General features: G+C 39.5%; 1 protein-coding gene across 9 annotated transcripts in view; it reads right to left on the bottom strand.

The window, feature by feature from the left end:
* Positions 1-23,214, bottom strand: part of KLF12 (KLF transcription factor 12) — a 618,595-nt gene that overhangs the window by 77,203 nt on the left and 518,178 nt on the right. The gene's annotated exons all lie outside the window — the stretch shown is intronic.

Genomic DNA, 23,214 nt, shown 5'->3' on the forward strand with positions numbered 1-23,214 from the left:
ATAAGTGAAAATCATTCCAAAACAGATAATGCAGTTCCAGCCCCGCCTAAGGGCCAACTGCAGTCTTTCCCTAAACCCAGAGCCAGACTGCACTTTGCACTCGGAAGGCTTATTTCTTCCAACATCCCTTATTAACATTCTTTTCCTCACAGCGCTTCTCAATGGCTGCTGCAGCTGAGCTGCTCAGCACAGATTTTCTGCTCGGCATGGGGGAGGGGGTGTTAATTATGCAGAAAGATGGAGAGAGGCCAGACAGCCCCTCTGGTGAACTGTCTCATTCAAGCACGGCCCACTTCCTGCTGTTTTGCAGCTACAAGGATCACCTGTTGGTCTCGGCGTCCAGCCAAACTGGGGCCTAGTGGAAATGACAGACTCAGCTAGAAATGAAAGCCAGTTCATAATCCAGTATCCTAAATTGGACAAAGAGGGGGAAAATGCAATAAAAGTAGTACATAAAAATTATACGAAAGGTAGCAAGCGTAATTTTTTCCTCTTTTATTCTTTTACTTTTTTACTTTCTGTCTGCTTGAAATACAATCCTTAAAATGGATATTTGAGCCAAAAAAGTTCTGCCCAGTTAAAGCCCCCTGACCTAAGAGGAAGTGCAGGAAATTCTCCTGAACTTTCCCTATACCCTCACTGGGGTATCAGAATCCTAACTATTTAAATAAAGTTTAATCAGCCCCAAATACTCACAGTTCTTTAATTTGTCCTCTATCCTTTACACGTTTACTTTTTATATTGTCCCCTCCTTAACCCTAGGAGTACAAAGAAACTATTTCATCATGAAAATTCCACTGGGTGAAGTTTAATGACAGAAGTATTCTCTTATTGATGCTGTTTATTGCATATATTAGTGAAGAAAAAGAGGGTCTGTTTAATCCATAATTACAACATTCTCTAGGTATTTGTATCTTTTAGGAAAATTTCACTGATCCATAGATCAAATACTGCAAATGGAGAATTTCTATAATGGTTTAGCAGTCTCAGGAAAAGAATTCCTTAGGAAAGTCTTTGGAAAAGAAGTCCTGATTGTGTATATGAACAAATAATTATAAGGTTTCCTAAATTAAAAAGGTAAATCAACAAAGCTTTATTTCTGTCCTCAAAGGGAATAAGTACACTGATAACTCGGCACATACTTCATCTGATCAAGTAGACCATAAGCCTTGCACTTCACCAACCCCCTGTATTTTATTTCTTCAAAAGGATATGGCATGTTTTTTTGAGCTCAGTCTTTAACCTGTGACACTTTTTGCCATCTTCTGCCTTCTTTCCACATATAGAAGCCAGGCAGGTAGCAACGTCAAAACCTCTGTAGGAGAAACCACCACCTAATCTGCATGTCATGCATTATTCATGACCTCCTGATTCTTGCACCTGCATCTAGGCAGGAAGCTTGCAGGGAATGTTCATTATTCTTCCCTTAGCCTCACACAGGCTCGATTACTGCTAAGCCACTTTGTTCTGTAACTAAGGGGTTCAGGCCTTAGTACTAACTGCTGGATGTGGAAAGAAAAAACACCACGCTGAACAAAAGGGCAATCTTGGTTGTTGTGTAACATGTATTGAATGTGCTCTTCTGAGACTGACAGTTTGTCAGGTAGAAATGCTCACATTTGGTGATTTACATTACATAGAAAACAGGGAAGCTATACCATTAGGGCCATGTGTACCAATTGTTCTATTTATGTACACTTACTCATCTGGAGCAGAGAGCATGTTTATAATTTTACCCAGTTCAGAGCTTAATTTAGCTTTCTTGCTAAGCATATGAGAACTTTTTAGATGACTTAATGCAAAAATGGCTCTTTCTTCTTTGGGTATAAGCACCAAAGAACCTGACTCTCAAAACCTTGCATCTTAATGACTGCCATTTATAGTTAATCAAGAGAATACCATCACTCTGGTTTTCAATGTTTTCATAAACCTACCTGAATGGCACCCCCTGGTGACTGGAGGTGGGATGCAACACCTTGATCCCCAACACAAATCATCAGCACTCATGAATTGCTGGGGGAAGGATACTGGTCCCACTTTACTATCTGCACCACAGAAAAGCTGTGATAACTTAATGCAATCTTATCATCCCAAATGGAAGTAGGATGAAGTGGTTAAGAGTGAAAATTGTGTGACCAGCCTGCCTGCCTGAATCCCAGCTTCACCGTTTACCAACGGTGTCATCTTTGGGCAAGTTATTTAACCTCTCTGTGCCTCAGTTTCCTCATCAGGGCAAATGGAGGTAATAATGGTGCCTATTACCTAGGGCTGTGAGGTTTAAATCAGTTAACAGCTATAAAATCTTTAGAATGGTGCTCAGTACTTAGGAAGCAGTCAGTACATGTTAGCTATTATCACTAGCAGTGCTGATTAGACATGAAAGGATGGGAAGTCAGAGGATAGAGCTGGACTATCCAGGTAATTCCAGGGGATTAAGATTACAAATCTGCTCTACAGAGCCTGCAGTCTTACCTACTGTGCTTATACAACTTTACTAAAGGCGAGAAAACAAACCAAGAAATAAACATGGGCAGAATAATACAAACCAAAAACTATGGCTTATAAGGTATGGCTTACTCTCAGGCAGCTCATTTTTCTGCTCTTTATTAGAAGACCTATCTTCTGTGTACTAAACTGCACAGTATTTATGTTATGACCCATTCAAGAACAAGACAGTAATCACGGCAATGCAAATTTGCACCCATTTACAGAGCCCTTACTATTTGCTTGGTATCACGCTAAATAGTTAAGACATATTATCTTAATTTCTCCTCATGTCATTACTGTCCACATTTTATCTTCGAGAAAATAGGCTTAGAAGATTAGGTAACTTGCTGGGGTCACGTAGGTAGTAAAGCGAAAAGTCAGGATTTAAACAGGTATGTCTGACCTGTCTTACATCATGGATGATATAAGATTATCATCTGATACTTATATATATTCCCTCCACCCAGCCCAGAGGATGTAATAAGATGAATTAGCACCAGGGTCTTAAATAGGAAATTTTCCATGTATTTAAGCCCAATTCAACATTTTGTAATATAAGTAGATACAAAGTGGAAGTAATGGTTTTCTTGGACTAAATATGAAGCATGTGGGTACTTATAAGAAGTACAGTCATAATAATACACTTTATCTCTTTAATTGTTTGTGAATGTTCCTTGTTATATTAGCATTGCTATTGAAATACATAATGTACAACACATGTAAATTTTAGAGGGCAGAAATTAATTCTAGCTATAGCCATGCTTCCTCACATTCCATTTTCTCTAGAATCCAATGTAGTTGGTATCCGCACCGCTCTGATGAAACCGCCCTCATCACAGCCATCAATAGTCTCCATGTTTGCAAATCTAATGGTGAATTCTCAGTCCTCAACTTCTCAGCAGCAACTGACATAAATTATCACTCCATCCTTGAACAGCTTCTTTACTAAGCAGCCAAGACATTCTTCTGGCTTTCCTCCTTTCTTTCTCCTTTGCTTGAACCTCCTCCTCTCATTCTTTCAAACTCTAAATGTTGGCATGGGCTAGTTGTCACTTTCCTATAACCTTTCCTCTCCACTATTTAAACTCACTCTGTAGCTAAAAGAGGCTCCAACTGAGCTACCATCATGACCTTCCCATCCACATCATCACGACTCCCAAATGTCTACCTCCAGCCTTAGATCTTCTCTGAAAACCAGACCCAGGTTTCTTAATATCAACCTTTCTCTGAAAGAAACAAACAAAAAAAAAGATGTTCCTTCCGGTATCTTCTCAATTTCAAAAATGGCAGAATTATTCACTCAGTTGCTCAGGCCAAAAACCCTTAGAATAACATGTGAGTCCACTTGTGCTCACACCCCATAAGTTAGACAGGCTATTTCATACTGAGAAGAATGAGAATAAATGATTATTCCACAGACCAATGAAATCTTTCTTGCAGGACATTACTCATATAGCAAGCCTAGATATTTTATACCAAGATTATAAGAAATTATTATGTACAAATACGTTCTTTTTCTAAAACCATTTAGGTTATATAATCATTAACCTATATTTTAATTAGGTTAATGATTAAATGATTATCTATACATTGTGCAAAGCATTAAACATAATACATACTTTAACAACTCAGTTTACTACATTTGCTGAAGAAAAGATTAACCTAAAAATAATTCCACAATTACTAAATATCAGAATTTTCCTATGCAGAATTATATAAAAGATAATTTAAAAATAATTCTTGGTATTGCTTTCTTCTTACACTTGGTTGTACTGAATACAAGTTCTCCTGATTATTTAGGTTACTCTAGATGTTATTTTAATATAAACACACTACCCATGACCAAATAAAAATATGAGTGTGACCAGTGTTTAAATTCAGTGGGCCTGGCCTATTTTATTCTCAGGGTTTCCTCAGGCCAGTGATTAAATGACTATTAGAAATGCCATATATTTTTAAAAGGTTCTCCATCTGCCTTTATACTAAAATTTCTCTCATGAAAAGCCATTTATGTTAGTTTTAGAAAAGTGGGCTGAACTTAAATATTATATACAATTAATATGTGAACTTTTTTTTTTTTGAGATGGAGTCTTCCTCTGTCACCCAGGCTGGAGTGCAGTGGTGCCATCTTGGCTCACTGAAACCTCTGCCTCCCTGGCTCAAGCAATTCTCCTGCCTCAGCCTCCTGAGTAGCTGGGATTACAGGCATGCGCCACCTGTAATGGCTAATTTTTGTATTTTTAGTAGAGATGGCGTTTCACCATGTTGGCCAGGATGGTCTCCAACTCCTGAACTCAAATGATCCTCCTGCCTCAGCCTCCCAAAGTGCTGGGATTACAGGTGTGAACCACCATGCCCAGCCAATATGTGAGATTTTTTTAAACTGCTTACTATAACTCTTATTCTAATGTCATAGACACTGAAAGAGAGAAGTTAAACTGTGCTAAAAATATTACATTTTGAAGGAAACATTTATTTCTGATATACACCAACAGAATGAGGAATTCTAAAAAGAGCATTTGGTGTGCAATTATAATGTATTAATTAATCCTGGCCCTATCTCCCACCATCCCCACTTGCTCTCTCTGGGGCAGTGACACTAGATGTTCTCCTCTCTCCCTGCTAAGCTGATTAGCTGATGCTCAACTGTAAGATGCCCTCCCTAACCTCCAGGTCTTGGTGAACTTGCTCTTAGTTCTCATGGCACGGGGTACTTAGCATGGGTTAACTCAAGATTATATTTGTTAGTATGTTTAGTTTATTTAACCTGTCTCTCCAACTAGACAGCATATTCCAGGGGACAAGGGAACTTTTCTCTTTTTGCTTACTGTCATATCTCCAGTACCTGGTACTGAAGTAGGCACTCAATAAATAGCTGTTGTATTATTGGCCTGATTTTCCTACTAAACTACAACTTCCAGGATGGATGCAATGACCATGTCTATCTAATAAACTATTGCATCCTCAGAGCTTATCATAACACATTGTTCACATATAATAAACATGTAGCATAGATGCATAAACATTTGCTCAACAATGAGTATAGAAAAATATAAAAATGTTTTATGTTTAGAAATCTGAGCAATCTCCGTGAATTACTTACTGAAAACCTCCAGAGCACCTAAAGCATCAGTAATTGAACATTATTAATTCAATCCAACAAACTTCACTCAACGGTTACTATATGCGACGTCTTGCATTGTAAGCAAAATAGGATCCCTGCCCTCAGGCAGCTTACAGTCCAGTTGAGATAAACAGGTAGTAACTATTACAAAATAAGATAGGAGAATTAGAAGAGATTTCAAATTTCATAAAAGTAAAAACAGGGTTAGAATGAATTCAAACTGTGAAATACCAGAGAAGGTTTCCAGGAGGAAGAGACTTTTAGGCTAGGACAAAAAGAATAGGTACAATTTTCATAGGCAAAATTGAACAATGGTAGGAAAGCACTCCAAGAAGAGGAGCTAAGTTACTCACCTAAGTATGAAAGTGAATTCAAGGTATGAAGTGAATAATATGGCATGGCCAGAGGGGAGAGATTCTTGCAAGTATTTGCGGGAGACAAGCTTGATGTTAAGATGGGATTAAGATGCACATATCAATACATAAATGTCTAAGGAGTCGGGAACTGGGTCACAGAGCTGTGCAGCCATATCAGCCTTTCTTCTATTGCTCAGAGCCATATATACAACCTGTCTATCTTTTACTTAACCAACATTTATTGTGCACCCATTACTTACTCATTAATTCAAATATTAGTTGAATCTCTACTGTGCCAGGCACTGTTCTAAGTTCTTAAGTGTGTTCCAGGCTCCTATGTGCTATGAAGCGTGTGAAGGGAGGGGATGCTACAAGGATTCAAACACAGTTCCTTACTTGAAGAAGCCAGCACTGCAAGGTGAGCTTAGACAAATAATTGACCATGATGGTGCCATGTGATAAACAGCTGCGGGGGCAGATAAATGGCCACGGGGCATCTGAATTAAGCTTTGGAGTGAACATGGGAGTTTCCGTAGGACAATGAATGAGGTACACTTTAAAGGATACATTTCTCAGATGTGGAAAAGGAAAGGGGAATTCTGGAGATATGAAAAAGCACCAAAGGGTGGGAATGTGTCCAACAGCAAAACCACAAATTGGTGTAGACAACCAGAGGGAAAGGTTTAGCGAGCCTGGAGGGGCAGGAGATTACAGGTGTTGTGTGTTGTGGTAAATGGTTAACTCAAACAGAATTAAAGGACAGCCACCAAAGGATTTTAAGATTGGAACTGGCACAATCAGATTTGTATACCAGAAAAATCACCTTGGCAGCAGTACAGAGGGTGGTCTGAGGGGAGTGCAAGGCACAGGAGGCCATGGGAGGACACCTGCAATAATGTCACAAAGCGGGATTCAGGTGGACACAGCAGGAATGACGGTGGGTCAAGGGAGGAGTGAGAAGAGGATGGACACAGATTAGGCGTATCTGCAGGATCTGGTCTAAGTACATGTGAGGTGTGGGTAAGTGAGGCAGAAGTAAGGTAACAATTTTTGGATGACATCCAGGGTTCTGATGTGGGTAATCAAAGAAGCCAGTATAGGGAATAAAGGAGGAGGATCATGTTTCTGGATTAAAAAAGAATACAAGTTTTTAACTGTCAGATGCACATACACATCTGGGGTTCAGCAGGCAATTCTGAGAAGAGCTAGAGACCTGAGTATCCTTAGCATATAAATCATAGGTGAGCCCTGAGCTTCATGGAGGCAGAATTTAAGTGAGAAGACCACCAGACCAGGGCCAGGACCCCAGAGAACAGGACATCTTCTCGATTGACTTTAAACCTCTCTTCCCATTCATTCAGAGAATACCAGGGATCTCACTGGATGGAAGGTTGGAGTTTCATTTGACTCATTTCAGGCTCATATGATGTCAGGACAGAAAAGAGAGTGTCTCCACCCTTTCTTCGATGTCAGAAAGGCAAAAAACAATCTGCTTTTCCTTCAGTGTTGCTTTGAGCAGTCATTAACACCAATATCAATTCTGTTAAACAACCCAGAAACCCAGGAGTTACCCTGGTCTGAACTCTTTCCATATCCACAAAAGGGATGGCTATGACACTATGTCCATTCTATCTGTGTTCCATTTCCACAGTTACCCACCTATTTTAACACATTCCTCTTTTTTACCACCTCCCCTAATCCCTTGGCTGCACTATAGCATAGTGATATTTTTCAGCTCCACTGTCCCTTTAATGGCTTTCCATTGCTTTTGAAGTTGACCCAAATCTCAACACGGCCTGAATGCCTATCAGCCAGCCACCCACCTCTCCAAGCTTCATGATGCTACAACATCCCCTTCTGTTTTCTGTTTCTTGCTCTCAGCTCAGTGTCTGTGCACATGCTGGTCCTTTTATTCACAGCCCCCCTTACCAGCCCCACCTAGTTTACTCCTACCCCTTCCTCAGCTCCGCAGTTCAAATGTCACTTCTCTCCCTCCAACTCACCAAACTGGATCATGTCTCCACCTTACAGATTCTCATCATTCCCTGCATTGCCCTTCATAGCACTTAGAAGGCTTGTAATTATATGGAGAGTGATTATTTGATAAAAAGTAAGAACTATTTCTCCCTAGCTCACCACTTTATGCCTAGTACCAGGCCGTATGTCCAATACAAAGTAGGCACACATTACATACTGCTCTATAAATAAAAAGAGATGATGAGAACTTACAATAGTAGTCTTATTTTTCCTAAAGATGTGTTGCTGCAATAATCTGGAAAAATAAGTAAGTCAATATATGTGTGTGTATACATATACAAACTATATACACACACACACACACACACACACACACACACATATATAAATATATAGAGAGAGATTATACATTAAAAAGATAAAGTACAAAATGTAAGAGAAGGTGACTGAAAAATGATGTACCTTAAAGAAAAGCTTTGGCCCTACAGGAGATGTGGGTTCTTTGGACCTGCATCGGCCCACACCTGGAACCATCCCAAGCCAGAATGTCAGGGCAGATCCATCCGTCACTTCCTCACCACCACAGAAATTAGTGGACACAGTGGGAAAACTGGTGAAATCCAAATGAGGTCAGCAGTTTTGTTAATTGTTCGAGCAATGATAATTTATTGGTTTGAATAATTATACTATGAGGATGTAAGATATTAACATGAGAAAAATTGGGTGAAAGGTATATGTGAACTCTCTATAATAATTTTGCAACTTTTACATTCTCAAGTTATTTCAAAATAAAATAATTTTCAAGTGCCAGGGCTTTGCTGGGACAATAATATAAGCAATACAGATCTATTAGAAATTATTTTTTCTGTATTTTATTTTGTGATACAGTTTTTCATTCAACAGTTATTATCAATAACAATCTATACGTGTTTACAAATATAAAGTATATGTGTGTGTGTCTGTGTGTGCATATATATGTACCTTCTCTCGCATTCTTTTTTTTTTTTTTAAGATGGAGTCTTGCTCTGTAGCCCAGGCTGGATTACAATGGCACGATCTCAGCTCACTGCAACCTCTGCCTCCTGGGTTCAGGTGATTCTCCTGCCTCAGCCTCCTGAGTAGCTGGGATTACAGGTATGTGCCACCATGCCCGGCTAATTTTTGTATTTTTAGTAGAGACAGGCTTTTGCCATATTGGCCAGGCTGGGCTTGAACTCCTGACCTCAGGTGATCCACCCACCTCGGCCTCCCAAAGTGTTAGGATTACAGGCATGAGCCACTGTGCCCGGCCTATCACTCTTTTTTCAAAGTAAAAACTGATTAATTCCACCTTTATTTTCATGGTTTTTTGCATGAACTGAGTACAGAATTACTAATAAATGGAATGCTGAAGAGTGGTAGAAAGAAAAGAGTAAAAAAAAGAGATGAAGGCATTTTCAAAGGTTGATAAAATAATGCTCTGGTAAGTTTTGGGGAAATTTAGATTATGTGTACAGAGAAATACAACCTATATCATGGAACTGACATTTATCTAGGTTATACAGATCCCAAATTTTGCTTTGACCTGAGATATCCTGATAATTGCTTCAATTTTCCACTTTCCTTTTCATGTATATAAATATATTATTTTTCAGTGTTCAGTAAACTAGAACATTAAGGTTCTAGTTCTTTATTACATGAACTGAACTACTTTATTTAGTTGTTAGTGTGGATTGAGTTGGAGACATTTCATGAAATGGCAGACATTCTGATTGGTAGTTATGCTATTAGTCCCACTGGTAACACCATTTATTTGGTGAGCTCTGTTGAGAAAAAGTAATAAGTAGTCGAGGAATTACTTCAAATGCCTTTGCTATCTCTGGCTGCATTAATTTTGAGATGCCTCATTTAGGCTATAAAAAGAGGCAAAGTTAAAGTATATAATACAGACATTCTGTCACCTCAAATTGGACCTATTACAATTTAGCATTCTCTCAAGAAGGTGTTATAGCTCACTAAGCTGTACCATTTTTCCTTTGAATAGGACAAAATTTTACGTCGTTTGGTTCACAGGCATAATGAAAATGGCATAAACTAGATTCTAAAGATGATAAGCCATCTCTAAGGAAAAAATGTAGCTTACATTTCACTTCCAATAAAATTTCAAATGCTAGAAAACTTTCAATCTATGAATTAAATGTGACTTATTATTATTTAAAATAATGTGTTAAAAAGAAATGGATTTATGTAGGTGTGTGTGTATTTAAGTCTCAATTTGTTTTTGTTTAAGTGGACACCAAATAAATCAAAAGGAATGGTATCCAAGAGATGGATTCAGTACTGAATCACGGAGCGGTCTGATCCGTAAACAGCTGTAGTAGCAGTTTCCTCACTGCCAATACTGACAGCCAAGAAGCTTGGAGAACTTCAAGGCAAAGAAGCCAGGAGCTGACCTACCAGCTTATACAGAGACACTTTATTTCAGGACTTGGCATCTGAGTGTAAGAGCTGCCAAACACATAAATCAGTACCCACAAGGCTAAAGGTACTTGTGGAGATTGGCAAGAAGCTTATGAAGTATCACATGCCAGCCCACCAATAGGATTGGACAAATAGCAATTGCACCCACCATACAAGCACTTTCAAAATGCACCGGGACTCTCACATTTGACCAACATCATTTACAGTAGTCACATTCAAATTCACTGTTCTCCCCTCTGCCCCACTTCCAGCCACTGGTGTTTGGTTTCCACTGCTTCATGTAGGACAAGCCAAAGAGGGTACAGAGTTTACCCTGCAGAAACACATATTGGTTATTACTATATTAACAAAATAGCCAAATTAAAGCACATCTGGTTGTTATTTTGGTTATTTTTGGTATGAATCACTACATCATTGTTCTGGTTGCTTATGAAGCAGTCTACCATTGTGATTAAAAAAAAATACATGAACAGGAAGGAACTGATTAAAATGCACCTGCCAATCAATTTAGGTAATACTAAAGAAAAACTAAGACATAGCCTCTGATCTTAAAAAAAGACAACAGTCCAATTGGGGAAGTATACAATAGTCTCAGAAAGGTCAAACAACAACAACATAAGATTAAGAACACCCAATTCTGCAAATAGAAGAAGAGTTGGAAGGCAGCAGACAACTAAATAGTAAAGAAATCATGGAAATATGATTACTTCGAGACGTCAGAAGAGAGAAAAATTCCTTCCAGTGAATGGTGTGAGATTTGGGCTGGGTCTCCCAAGATACATCTTTTGTGCAGGCGTGGAGAGGCAGCCAGGTATATGACTGAAGAAAGATGTATGTGCAAAAAGGAAGAGGGGATGATTGGTTGAGTGCATGACTACCTTAATGGGAAGAAGGAGTTCATGCTAAGGGGGTACATCCCAGAAGGTACAATGTCCTTGATGATGCAATCGATGTTTTGAGATTTTTCTCTCTTGAAAGTGGAAGATTTCGCTTCAGATGAATAACGTACAAGATAGTGTCATATAAGAATTCAGTGGCGGCTGGGCATGGTGGCTCACACTTGTAATCCCAGGACTTTGGGAGGCCGAAGCGGGCGGATCACCTGAGGTTGGGAGTTCAAGACCAGCCTGACCAACATGGAGAAACCCTGTCTCTACTAAAAATACAAAATTAGCCGGGGGCGGTGGCACATGCCAGTAATCCCAGCTACACAGGAGGATGAGGCAGGAGAATCGCTTGAACCCGGTAGGCAGAGGTTGCGGTGAGCCAAGATTGCGCCATCGCACTCCAGCCTGGGCAACCAGAATGAAACTCCATTTCAAAAAAAAAAAAAGAAAAAGAAAAAAAAAAAGAATTCAATGGCAACGGGTGTGCAAATGGACTGGAAATGAAAAAGACTAATATCTAGGTAATCTTTCCCTTCCTCCTCTTTCCCTCCCTTACTCTGTCTTTTTTTTAAAGAAAACAGAAGCCTGGGCATGGTGGCTCACGCATGTAATCCCAGCACCTTGGGAGGCCGAGGCGGGCAGATCACCTGAGATGAGGAGTTCGAGACCAGCCTGGCCAACATGGTGAAATGCCATCTCTACCAAAAATACAAAACAATCAGCTGGGCATGGCGGCACACGCCTGTAATCCCAGCTACTTGGGAGGCTAAGGCAGGAGAATCGCTTGAACTCGGGAGGCAGAGGTTTCAGTGAGCTGAGATCATGCCACTGCACTCCAGCCTGGGTGACAAGAGGGAAACTCCGTTTCAAAAAAAAAAAAAAAAAAGAAAACAAAACAAAAGCCATAATTTTGTATGTTAAGTCAAAGGAGCCAATGGAAAAGGAGCTCCTGAAAATGCTTGAGGGAAAAACTGAGTGACATAGAATAGGCATGACAGTGTTCCATGACACTTGGCAGTTACACAAATACAAGTGTTTTCCTAAAGCAAGAGCTTCCATGAACTTTGTACTGTGCTAAGAGTTTCTTTTTTGTTTTTCTTGAGACAGGGTCTCCCTCTGTATGACTCCAGTCATAGAGGCTGGAGTGCAGTGGTGCAATCACGGCTCTGCAGCCTTGACCTCTTAGGCTCAAGCGATCCCTCTGCCTCAGCCTCCCGAGTAGCTGGGACTACGAGCACCTGCCACCACGCCCTGCTAGTTATTTTATTTTTTGTAGAGATGAGGTGAGGCCTCCCTGTGTTGCCTAGGCTAGTCTCGAACACCTGGGCTCAAGTGGTCTGCCTGTCTTGGCCTCCCAAAGTGCTGGGATTACAAGCATGAGCCACTGCGCCTGGCCTGTGCTAAGAGTTTCACTAGAGAGCCTCACCAAACAACAGCCTGTCATGCAGGTATTATTCTCACTTTGCAAACGAGAAACGCAACCTTAGAGAGGTTATGTACCTAACCCAAGGTCACATACCATGGTTGAAACTCAAGTCCAGGCTTGAGGGACTCCCATGCCACACTCTTAAACAACACCTTACTTTGTTTATTTTAAGAGCAAAGAAGCAGCTCTTTTAAAAAATGTTAAGTAGACATAAGCTAGAATGATAGAATGTGTGGCAAATATTATAGTTTCATATTTACCAAACAGTGATGCTATTTGCAGTTAAGGATTATGTTTAGAAGTCATAAACTAGTCTGGGCTATTTAAATGACCATCTAATTTATCAATACACAGCATATAATATACATATTAGTCTGCCTATGTGTTGTATAATAAAAAATTAATTATCTGGTCTTTGCCCTGCTTCCTGACACAGAGCTCCTAAAACCTTTGGTATTTTTTAAGTGACTGGAGTATCTTTTTTTATTCATAATAAACCTCCTTTGACCATGCCTTGGTTTATGTTAATGAGATGACATATGGCAGAACCCCCTAGAGAGTTTTAGGTTTTTAGCTCCTCACCAGAAACAGGGTTAGAAATTTCAGCCCCAACCTCCAACTTCTAGAAAGGGGAGAGAGGCCTGGAGAGTGAGCACAATCACCAGTGGCCAATGATTTGATCCCTCATGCCATGGAATGAAACCTCAATAAAACTCCCTACAGGGCAGGGTTTGGAGAGCTGTCAGGTTGGTGAACACATCCATGTGCTGGGAGGATGGAGCACTTGGAGAGGACATGGAAACTCAGGGTTCCCCCCGATACCTTACCCTATGCATTTCTTCCATCTGGCTGCCCGAGTTGCATCCTTTATCAAAAACTGGTAATCATAAGTGAAATGCCTTCCTAAGTTCTGCAAGGCATTCTCACCAATTACTGAACTAGAGACAGGATTATGGGAATTTCCCAAGTTCTAGTTAGACAGACAAAAGTGTGGGTAGCTTGGGGATCCCATTTGGAGCTGGCATCTGAAGTGCTAGCAGTCTTGAGGGACAGAGCCCTTGAGCTGTGGCATCTGTGCTAACTGCATAGCTAGCATTAGAATTTAATTGAATTGTTGGACACCTTCTTGGCATCAGGGAATTGGAGAATACATTTCATAAGGCTATGGCTGCCATAGATAACTTCTGATGGATCTGAGCAAAATTAATTGAAAACCTTCTGAGAAGGATTCACCATTCTAGATGCCATTAAGAACATACATAATTCATGAGAAAAGATCAAAATATCAACATTAACTGGAGTTTGGAAGTTGGTTCCAACCCTCATGGATGACTCAAGAGTTCAGTGCAGGAAGTAACTGTAGATGTGGTAGAAATAGCAAGAGAACTAGAGTTAAAAGTGGGGCCTGAAGATGTGACCGAATGGCTACAATTTCAGACTCCCACACCACACTCTTAAACAATATCCTACTTTGTTTATTTTATGAGCAAAGAAGCAACTCTTTTAAAAAATGTTAACTTGGACAGATGAAGTCATTTCTTTTTTCTTTTTTTAAAATTTCAGCAGTTTTTGGGAAACAGGTGGTGTTTGGTTGCACGGAAAAGTTCCTTAATGGCGATTTCTGAGATTTTGGTGCACCTGTCACCTGAGCAGTGTACACTGTACCCAGTGTGTAGTCTTTTATCCCTTGTCCCCCATCAACCTTCCCCCAAGTCCCCAAGTCTGTTATATCATTCTTATGCCTTTGCATCCTCATAGCTTAGCACCCAAGGAATGTTTTTTTTTTTTTTTTTTTTCTTTGAGACGGAGTTTCGCTCTTGTTGCCCAGGCTGGAGTGCAATGGTGCGATCTTGGCTCACCGCAACCTCCGCCTCCCAAGTTCAAGCGATTCTCCTGCCTCAGCCTCTGGCATGTGCCACCACGCCTGGCTAATTTTTGTATTTTCAGTAGAGACAGGGTTTCTCCATGTTGGTCAGGCTGGTCTCGACCTCCCGACCTCTGGTGATCTGCCTGCCTCGGCCTCCCAAAGTGCTGGGATTACAGGCGTGAGCCACCGCGCCCGGCCAGAATGGCTTCTTATGGATGAATAAAAGAAGCAGTTTGAGATGGAATGCACTCCTAGTGAAGCTGCTGTTTACATTGCTGAAATGACAACAAAGGATTTAGAAGATTACATAAACTTAGTGGATAAAGCTGTATCAGAGGATTGACTCCAATTTCAAAAGAAGTTCTATAGTGGGTAAAATGCTATCAAACAGCACTGCATGCTACAGAGAAATCTTTCATGAAAGGCGGTCTCCATGGACGCAGCAGCCCTCACTGTTGTCTTATTTCAAGAAATTGCCACAGCCACTCCAACCTTCAGCAACCACCACACTGATCAGTCAGTCTTCAGAGGGTCATAATGTTTTTGCCAGTGGAGGGTCTTGCCTCCAGCAAAAAGAAATACGACTCGCTGAAACCTCAGATGATCATTAGCATTTTTTGACAATAATGTATTTTTATTAAAGTACATACACTGTTTAAGATACAATGTTATTGCACACTTCCTGTAGTATAGTGTAAACAACTTTTATATGCACTGGGAAACCAAAAATTTGTGTGGCTTGCCTTGTGATATTCACTTTATTGCAACGTTTACTTCATTGCAGTGGTCTAGAACTGAACCCACAATATCTCTGAGGTACACCACTATTTATTTTTTTGTAACTTTTCTGTTAGAGCTAATCTTTCTCCATCATTGTTATTACAAAATGTAGATGGATGAATGGCTATAAAATAGATTTAACCTATATTTAAATCTACCAATCTTGATACCCTCTTTTAAATAATCAAGACAAACTGAATTTACAAAATATGATTAGAGCAGTTTGCTTAAATTTGTAGTCCCTGATTGAATACAGATGTTATGCAAAATAGGCTGGGTCTGGAAATTACCCACAATTGCATCCTTATTATTTAGCTTTATTTTTGCTTTGACAAAAAAGAAAGCAAGTGTCTTGACAGAGTTCCTGAGATAGTTGCAGAAATAAGAATAAACCTAGAGCCAAATAAAATAATTTCATACATGTAATCAACAACACACAAAGCACAGGCCTAAAAAACTGCCTATTACCAAGCAGTAAAATAGAAATGCCACAATTAAAAAAAAGAAATGATAAAATTAATATATTAATAGAATCAATTGATGTTTTCACTCTTTCATTCTTGCCCTGGAAATTTAAGAAACAAGGCAATACAATTTAATCATACAAAGGATTAACATTTCAATGTTTAAAAATAATAATTAACGAATCAGAACATGTTCTTAGTTTCTACTGTTTTCTAAGCCAGGTAACAGACAGTAGTGTGGTATAAATGTATTAATCAGCATAGAAACTTCATGGAAGGGCTATGTAGTAACATGGTTAAGAGTCTAGACTCTAGACCAGACTGCTGGGGTTCAAATCCAGGTTCTGCAGTTATTGATTGTGTGGTTTACAGATGAGAAATCTAATCTTCTATGCCTCAGGTTTCCTATCTTCATAATGGGGATAGTTCAAAACAATGCCTGGAGTGCAGTGTGTTCTATCCAAGTCTCAGCTTGATGATCTTGTCCTTACTTACTGGAGTCTCATGCTGCAGTGTTGACATGTGTCCCTGGCTGTTCCATGTCTTGTGCCTAACTTTCTCCTAAAGTAAGAACAATAGCTACTAGACTGTTTCTCTGGGTGCTGGCATTGACAGGCTAAATGCTAAGTGACTACGATGAAGACTTCAAATATTCTTCATTTGAAATAAACAGCTAACTCCCAAATTGTACATAACTAGGGGAGTTTATCATGAAGAAATGTTTAAATGCTTAATTTTAAAATAAGAAGTAACCAGAGTGTTGCAACATGCTGTTAAATAACCCGACAAACTTCAATCACTATAGCTGTAGTAGAGTGCATTCTGCAAGGATCCCAGAGTAACCAGTATTTTGGAAATGCAATGTTGAACCGACCATACTAATTATCTGCTGATTAGGAAGTATGACCCAGTGGTTGCCAAGTGACTTTAGTTTCTTTTTAGTTTTGAGTCTGTGCATTTCAAAATTTGGTGTTGATTGTGTATCAGATGAGTGGCTGCTTTAGAAGTCAAAAGAGTTCTCTACTGTGTCTGGGGCTCTAATTTGTCAAGCTGTGTCCTAATTGTGGCTTGTGTTTACAAAGTGTCATCAATCTGAATGGGGCAAAACAGGACAGGCAGTTGGATTGATTTAGCGTATTCTGTACGCAGAGCAGTGTTAAAGAGCAGAGACCTTGAAATTCCCATCCTCTTACATACGTATCATCAGGCTACACACAGGCCTGCTCCCCTGCTGGAATCATTCCACACCACACAAAACAAATCATGGATGGATTACATTATGGCTTTTTCAGGTAATGACCAATATAAGGGTTGAAGGGCTTAAATAAATACAGGCTTAAAAAAAGTATAAAATCCTGTCATTTGCAGCAACATGCATGGAACTGAGGTCATTATGTTAAGTGAAATAAGCTAAGCAGAGAAAGACAAATATCACATGTTCTCACTCATATGTGGGAGTTAAAAAGGTTGATCTCATGGAGGTCCACAGTAGAATGATGGTTACCAGAGGCTGGGAAGGGTGTGGGTAGAGGGGAGGATGAAGAGATGTTCATTAATGGATACAAACAAACATAAATTAAATAGAATAAGTTCTAGTGTTTGATACAGCACAGTAGGGTGACTAGAATAAAGAATAATTCTATATTTCAGAATAACTAAAAGAAAAGATTTAGAATGTTCCTGACACCAAGAAACGATAATTGTTTGAGATGATGGATATCCTAAATGCCCTGATTTGATCATTATGCCCTGTATGAATATATCAAAATATCCCATGTACCCTATAAATATGTACAAGTATTATGCATGAATTAAAAAATTTTAAAAGCAATTTTCTGTTTTATTAATGTGAATTGCTGTGAAATGCCAGTATAGTCTCATGATGGTCTGTATAACCCCTTTCTACCTTGACCATGAATGACCCCAAGAGTATGCAATTTGGAAATATCTTTGCACAATATTAAATTCAAATTATGCCTTCCTGTTCTTCCTAGTACCTTTTATAAATCGTACCATCTTTGTGAACTTTAACATGACTGTAATGACTGGCAAACCGGACACAGTTCTAACACAAATGCATCCTTAGAATGGGCTATCATGTTATATTTCCACAGGTACACATATGCTCATGTCAAAACACCTCCAATGTCACAAGTCCACAGAACGCTGCTGAATGTACTTAAGACTCCCAAGAGCATTTTATAAACACAAATTGTGTTTATTTCTGATAAGAAATGCCTGACTTCTATCACCTCTGTTTATTAAGTCTCTTTCCCTGGCCCTCAGCTATGTACAGAACAGACTCCCTTTAAATTAAAAGAAGGAAAAGAAGTCACAATCTCTGTTGCTTCTTTCAGAGCTTACCATCTGCAGTGGGTGGCCTATATCTTACTGTAATTCTTATGCATCGCTTCTTTTCATTCTATCAACCATTATATCAACTATTTCTCTCATTATATCAACCCTAGTTCAAAAACCATCAAAGGGGTTCTCAGTATCTATAAAATTAACCCTTAACTCCTTAACATGACATTAAAGACTCTCATGTTCTGTCCCTAACCCACTATTTCACATCACATCACTTCTCTATAAACCTCTCTCCAGACTTGTACTTTTGTCGTCGTTTTCTCTCTGTGATCTGGCTTCTACTTCCATAACTCTAATACTGATTTTAATTCAGTGCGAACTTACTTCAGCAACGAGCCTTGCTGACCCCCCACTCCGCACACACCAGACCTGAAACCTGCACTTCTCTTGGCCTCCATGTCACTGTACTATCCCATCTCCTCCTCCACTCCAGCATCTCTGACATACTTCCTCATCTCTTTTTTTTTTTTTTCGAGAAGGAGTCTCCCTCTGTTGCCCAGGCTGGAGTGCAGTGGCACGATCTAGGCTCACTGCAAGCTCCGCCTCCTGAGTTCACGCCATTCTCCTGCCTCATCCTCCCGAGTAGCTGGAACTACAGACACCCCCCACCATGCCCGGCTAATTTTTTGTTTTTGCATTTTTTGTAGAGATGGGGTTTCACCGTGTTAGCCAGGATGGTCTCAATCTCCTGACCTCGTGATCCGCCCGCCTTGGCCTCCCAAAGTGCTGAGATTACAGGTGTGAGCCACTGCGCCCGGCCTCATCTCCTTCTTTAGCTCTTTCTTTACCTCCTCTACCCTGTCTGCACAGACATTCATGAAGGTACATCATGCTGGTGTCTCCCAAAGTTACATTTTCATAGTAGGGCTACTCCAGAGAAATCAGTCTTTTTTCCTCCCTTGGTTATCTTTATTTTCATTCAATAAATGATGTAATTATCTAATTTTTTTTTTTTAAGACAGGATCTTGCTTTGTCACCCAGGCTGGAGTACAGTGGCACAATCACAGCTCACTGAAGCCTCAGCCTCCCAGGCTCAAGTGATCCTCCCGCCTCAGACACCAAGTAGCAGGAACTACAGGTGGTGCCACCACACCATGCTAATTTTTGTATTTTTTGTAGAGACAGGGTCTCCCTATGTTATCCAGGCTGGTCTTGAACTTCTGGACTCAAGTGATCCGCTCACCTCAGTCTCCCGAAGTGCTGGGATTACAGGAATGGGCCACAAAGCCTGGCCCATTTTATTTTGTAATGAAATGTCTTTTTACCTCACTGCAGGTAGCCTTCTACCCAAAGTTACATCTTCAGCTTTAATCTTGCCCAATTTTAATTGTGCATTTCCAACTCCTTATTGGCTATGTTCACTTGGATATCCACTATTAATACAAACTTAACATATCTAAAACCAAACTTATATACCAATTCTCTGCCCATGTTTTTTTTTTTTTAGTAAAGTAAGTATTTTGCAAGATAGTAGATTTCAGAGCCATGTAATCATTGTTGACTTCTCTCTCATTCTTTACAGTCAATAACACTTAGAGAGTCATGCTCTGAGGTCTCTTCACTATCCCTTATTTTTGACTGCTATTGCAATCCCTCTAAAGGAGGTGGTTGGCATCTCGTGTATAGCACACTATTATCTGCTGGATGCCATGCATCCATCTCTGTTCCTGCCTATCCATTTGACATACTACTAACATATGAGCCTTCTGGGCAGATAGTGGAAGCCAGCTCAGCATTCCTTCCAGCCCCTTGTCTTTTGACATCTTAAAGAAAAGAGCCTAGGAAGCTAAAACCTACATTTCCCAGAGGCCTTTGCAACTAAGCTTCTGTGTGCAAGCTAGCTTCCACCAAGCCAAAGCAAGACAGAGGTGAGCAGTGTTAGGGAGCTGCCCTGTGCAAAGAGGCTGGGTCTTCTGGCAAGCGTGACAGCTGAGACGTAGGTCACTCTGGGGCAGCTGGGGAGAGATTCTGGCATCCAGCTCCAATTAGAGGTGCAACTGGTGAGCAGTGAGTGGCAGAGGTGTTTTGCTAGAAGCGTCCTCTGGCTGCTCTGCTGGCATAATGACATTTAACTCCCTTTCATCATAAATTGTTAACGTGGTGGATTCTATTATCAGCAACCAAGAACCCTAAAAACACTTCTCTAAACTCCTGCTTTATCTCAACCCTAGTTTCAATAACCATCAAGGGGGTTCTCAGTGTCTGCAGAATTAACCCTTAACTCCTTAACATGACATTAAAAACTCTCATGTGCTACCCCTAACCCACTGGTACTATTTCACATCACTTCTCTATAAACCTTTTCCCCTTGGCTTGTATTTGTTGTTGTTATAGGGCTTCAGCTTACACTACCCCACTCATCAGAAATGCCTTTCTCTGCCACTGACATACAAATCCTGCCTATCTTTCAAAGCACAGAACAAGGCCAGGTGTGGTAGCTCATGCCTGTAATTCCAACACTTTGGGAGGCCGAGGTGGGAGGATTGCTTGAGCCCAGGAGTTCAAGACCAGCCCGGGCAACATGGAAAAACCCCACCTCTACTATGCAAAAAATACGAAAAAAATAAAAATTACAAATACCAAAAAAAAAAAAAAAATTAGCTGGGCATGGTGGCGTGCACCTGTAGTCCCAGTGACTTGGGAGGCTGAGGTGCAAGGAATGCTTGAGCCCAGGAGGTCAAGGCTGCAGTGAGCTCTGATCACACCGCTGCACTCTAGCTTGGGCAACGGAGTGAGGCCCTGTCTCAAAACAAACACAAACAAAAAAAACAAAACAAAGCAAGAACAAGCCCCATCTCTGCCATGAAGCCCTCCTGGACCACCTCAGGCAGAAGTGATTTTTCTCTCTCACCTCCTCTAAACAGACTGGATACATGGTATTGTTAGAGTACATGTTTTTCACTTATAGCTTTGTTTTCTTGATCATTTCTTCTTTATATGATGGTAAGTTTTCTCTACTTTTCATTTTTGAAGAACCTAAATTGTAACATCTGTAACAACTATATATAGTTAATTTATGGAGCACCTGCTTTTTTGACAGGGACTGTTCCAGATACTCTGCAAGTCTCTCCCTGAAACAACCATGTGACAACATTAAAAACAACCCATCTTATGAATGATGGAACAAGTTCTAAGATGTTATATAGCTTGTCCCAGGTCATGTAGTTAGTCAGAGAGGCAAATTTGTACTCAAACCTAGCCAAGCTGTATTCTCTCCAGGGTAAAATATAGTCCCTTTCACAAAACAGGTCCTCAATAGATACTTTATCCAATTATTGATTGAATAATCAGTAAATTAATTTTTCAAATGACAATTTCTTGAGTTCCTGCTCTGTGCCATGTTCTCTGCTAAGCACATTACAAACGCTTCATTTAATCTTTACATGATGTAGATAGGTACGTTGCTTGTGGAAACCAAGCAAATAAACTGCAATTTAGAGAAACTAAGTAACTTGAAAGATCACAAAGCTGGTACATGGAAGTTTGGGGATTGGAACTCAAGCATTTGGCTCCACAGTATATGTAGTGGGCAGTGGAGCATCCACTTCTGTTCTCGAAGATACAATGATTTGACTTGGAGACTATTTAACAAAATGATTCATAGAAAATATTTTATTTTTAAACAAAAAAAAATACATAGTACTTTTTTTGTATTACAAGAGCCATCATGACTACTGTGACAACTTTAAAATTTCTAGTTTGCAGGAGGTAGAAATAACCAAATCTAAAAGGAAGTCAGGGAAAAGAGAGGGACAGGAAGGGTAAGAGGAACCTTGGGGACAATAATCTTAATAGACTGTATTTAATAAAAGTATTTTAGGTAATAAAAACACACTTTATTTAATAAAAATAACTACTGATGAAACCTCTCAGGGTTCTCTTATAATATAAAGTCTCATTGCTCAATAAGACACTTTTCTTTGATGACTTCTTTCCCTATTTGACTTACTTTTCATATGCAAAATTGTAGTTTGTTCATTATGTATTGGGTTTTGTTATATATTTTCCCTGGTAAAATTATCATTATGGAAAATTTGGCAAATGCAGACAATTATATTTCTTTTTGGAATTCACATAAGTTTATTTTAAATCCGTTTCAAAGCAACTGATCTGGAAGTTACAGTAGGGAATCTGAGGAGTTTGCTCTAGCTCAAGCCAAATGCATCATTCCTTCATAAGGATCTTTTTGTTCCTTTCTTGATAATATTTTTGTCATTCAGAAAATCAATGAAGATACAAAATGATGGCCTATAGAAAACAATAAATATACCTACATCTCAAATGCATGTAGGCAGCTATATTTTAAGACCAAACATTCAGTTCAACAATACAGGGTGGTTCATGGTGACTGCCAAGGGCTGTTCTGTAAAGGATGGGTCAGCCCTGGGCATGTGGAACACCTTTGTGCTCGTATATCAAGCACACATCATGTTCCCTTTATCTAAATGCCTGCTAATTTTTTTTTATTTTTAAAGATTTTTGTTCCCTCCATTAAACTGCTTTTATCTCAGTTCTCATTTTTGTTTCAGAACATTTCAATTTTATACATTAAATTTCAAATTAAGTAAGTAGCTAGACAAATGGGACTCCTCTGCAATTAATTTTCTTATAAAGTATGAAACTTGCACCTACCCATTCTGCTAATTATGATACAAATAAAAATCATACTCTAGTGAAAAGTGATGAGTTTTAATGCCTTTCTGGTCCACAGTATGGTAAGTCTCAGCAAATTCTGCTGAGTTCATTCTAAAGAAAATTTCACACTTTGTGTACATTTCAAAATAGTTTGTTGCTATTTCTGAAAGCTATTCAGACTGCATTTTCTGCAAGTTGTAACAGTTTGAGTCATTAATAAAACTACTGAGAATGATTTTTTTTTTCATTTTCCTTTGATGAGTTAAGGGCACAAATGCTCTTGATAACACAGAACAGTTTCATAAATCATATTGCATAAATGGAAGGTTGGCAGACCTTTGTTTTTCTACAAATACTTTCGATTGTTGGTCCTGAAGTGAAGG

Source organism: Gorilla gorilla, chromosome 14, assembly GCF_029281585.2.
Source record: "Gorilla gorilla gorilla isolate KB3781 chromosome 14, NHGRI_mGorGor1-v2.1_pri, whole genome shotgun sequence".
Classification (NCBI taxonomy): Eukaryota; Metazoa; Chordata; class Mammalia; order Primates; family Hominidae; genus Gorilla; species Gorilla gorilla.